At 37.8% G+C, this 3,175-nt stretch overlaps 1 non-coding gene across 1 annotated transcript; it reads right to left on the reverse strand.

Moving 5' to 3' along the window:
* Positions 1 to 1,853: 1,853 nt before the first annotated feature.
* Positions 1,854 to 1,961, reverse strand: LOC112718615 (small nucleolar RNA R71). Its single transcript, XR_003160947.1, has one exon. It is a non-coding gene; the product is annotated as a small nucleolar RNA R71 (small nucleolar RNA).
* Between the last annotated feature and the right edge of the window lie 1,214 nt (positions 1,962 to 3,175).

Below are 3,175 nucleotides of genomic sequence, written 5' to 3' on the forward strand. Positions count from 1 at the left end.
TCTAATTTCTATAGACTGAAGCTTTAGACTAACATTGCATGATTCCTGGAATTCTCATTAAGGATTTTGATACCTTTATTTTCTTTTCCACTTAATTTTCGAAAAAGCACAAAAAAATTTTAAAATCATATAAACCAAAAATATTGTATGTTTCTTGTTGAGTCTAGAGTCTCATGTTAAGTTTGGTGTCAATTGCATGTTTTTGTTCTTCTTGCATTCATTCATGTGTCTTAAGTGACCTTCAAGATGTTCTTGATGATTTCATTGCTCTGATCTTTGAATTCTCTTGACTTGAATGTTTTATGTTTCTCATATGCATTCTCATTTTGTTAGTGTCAATGGTATACAGACTGCTAAGTTTGGTGTCTTGCATGCATTATTATTTGATTTTAGTTGCATTTTGATTATTCCTTATTATTAAAAATCCAAAAATATTTTTAATTTGTGTCTTTTCAAGTCAATAATACAGAGAATTGAAGATTCAGAATACACTGCAGAGGAATTATACAGAAAAAGCTGGGCGTTCAAAACGCCCAGTGAAGAAGGGCAAACTGGCGTTTAAACGCCAGCAAGGGTGCCTGGCTGGGCGTTTAACGCCCAAAAGGGTAGAGTTTTGGGCGTTAAACGCCAGAATGTGCACCATTCTGGGCGTTTAACGCCAGGATGGCACAAGAGGGAAGATTTTGTTTTCAAATCAAATTTTTTTTAGTTTTCAAAATCTTTTCAAAATCAAATCTTTTTCAAATCAAATTTTTCAATCAAATCTTTTTCAAAATCAATTTCTTTCTATTTTCAAGGATACTTGCTATCAATTAATGATTTGATTCAACATTTCAAGTATGTTGTCTTTTCTGTTGAGAAAGGTTTAATGTTTGAATCATATCTTTTCTTGATAGCCAAGTTATTAATTTTCAAAATCAAATCTTTTTAAAATGCTTTTCAATCATATCTTCCTAATCACATCTTTTTCAAAATAGTTTTCAATCATATCTTTTTAATTTCTTATTTCAAAATCTTTTTCAAAAATCACTTTACTTCTTTCTCAATCATGGTTTTCGAAAATCAATTAGTGTTTTTCAAAATATTTTCAAAATCTTTTACTTAATTTTCGAAAATTACTTCCCCTCTTCTCACATCCTTCTATTTGTGGACTAACACTATTCCTCAATGAACAATTCGAACTCCATCTCTCTTGATAAGTTCGAATTCTTCTACTTCTGCCTTCTATTTTTCTATTCCTCTGACACCTCAAGGAATCTCTATACTGTGACATAGAGGATTCCATATTTTCTTGTTCTCTTCTCTTTCATATGAGCAGGAGCAAAGACAAAAGCATCCTTGTTGAGGCTGATCCTGAACCTGAAAGGACCTTGAAGCGAAAGCTAAGAGAAGCTAAGGCACAATTCTCTGTAGAGGACCTAACAGAAATCTTCAAAGAAGAAGAACACATGGCAGCCGAAAACAACAACAATGCCAACAATGCAAGGAAGGTGCTGGGTGACTTTACTGCACCTACACCCGACTTCTATGGGAGAAGCATCTCTATCCCTGCCATTGGAGCAAACAACTTTGAGCTTAAGCCTCAATTAGATTCTCTAATGCAACAGAATTGCAAGTTCCATGGACTTCCATTGGAAGATCCTCATCAGTTCTTAGCTGAGTTCTTGCAAATCTGTGACACTGTCAAGACTAATGGGGTTGACCCTGAGGTCTACAGACTTATGCTATTCCCTTTTGCTGTAAGAGACAGAGCTAGAACATGGTTGGACTCACAACCTAAAGAAAGCCTGAACTCTTGGGAAAAGCTAGTCAATGCCTTCTTGGTAAAGTTCTTTCCACCTCAAAAATTGAGTAAGCTTAGAGTGGAAGTCCAAACCTTCAGACAGAAGGAAGGAGAATCCCTCTATGAAGCTTGGGAAAGATACAAACAATTAATCAGAAAGTGTCCCTCTGATATGCTTTCTGAATGGAGCATCATAGGTATTTTCGATGATCGTCTGTCCGAACTGTCCAAGATGTCTTTGGATAGCTCTGCTGGAGGATCTCTTCATCTGAAGAAGACGCCTACAGAAGCTCAAGAGCTGATTGAAATGGTTGCAAATAACCAATTCATGTACACTTCTGAAAGGAATCCTGTGAACAATGGGACTAATCAGAAGAAAGGAGTTCTTGAGATTGACACTCTGAATGCCATATTGGCTCAGAACAAAATATTGACTCAGCAAGTCAATATGATTTCTCAAAGTCTGTCTGGAATGCAAAATGCACCAGGTAGTACTAAGGAGGCTTCATCTGAAGAAGAAGCTTATGATCCTGAGAACCCTTCAATGGAAGAGGTGAATTACATGGGAGAACCCTATGGAAACACCTATAATCCTTCATGGAGAAATCATCCAAATCTCTCATGGAAGGATCAACAGAGACCTCAACAAGGTTTCAACAATAATAATGGTGGAAGAAACAGGTTTAGCAATGGCAAGCCTTTTCCATCATCTTCTCAGCAACAGACAGAGAGTTCTAAGCAGAACACCTCTGACTTAGCAACCATGGTCTCTGATCTAATCAAAACCACTCAAAGTTTCATGACTGAAACAAGGTCCTCCATTAGAAATTTGGAGGCACGAGTGGGTCAGCTGAGTAAGAAAATTACTGAACTCCCTCCTAGTACTCTTCCAAGCAATACAGAAGAAAATCCAAAAGGAGAGTGCAAGGCCATCAACATGGCCGAATTTGGAGAGGAGGGAGAGGCAGTGAACGCCACTGAGGAAGACCTCCATGGACGTCCACTGACCTCCAATGAGTTCCCCAATGAGGAACCATGGGAATCTGAGGCTCAAAATGAGACCATAGAGATTCCATTGGACATACTTCTGTCATTCATGAGCTCTGATGAGTATTCTTCCTCTGAAGAGGATGAGTATGTCACTGAAGAGCAAGTTGCTAAATACCTTAGAGCAATCATGAAGCTAAATGATAAGTTATTTGGAAATGAGACTTGGAAGGATGAATCCCCTTTGCTCACCAAAGAACTGGATGACTTGTCTAGGCAGAAATTACCTCAAAAGAGACAGTATCCTGGGAAGTTTTCAATACCTTGTACCATAGGCACCATGACCTTCAAGAAGGCCTTGTGTGACCTAGGGTCAAGTGTAAACTTCATGCCTCTCTCTGTAAT

Source organism: Arachis hypogaea, chromosome 10, assembly GCF_003086295.3.
Source record: "Arachis hypogaea cultivar Tifrunner chromosome 10, arahy.Tifrunner.gnm2.J5K5, whole genome shotgun sequence".
NCBI lineage: Eukaryota > Viridiplantae > Streptophyta > Magnoliopsida > Fabales > Fabaceae > Arachis > Arachis hypogaea.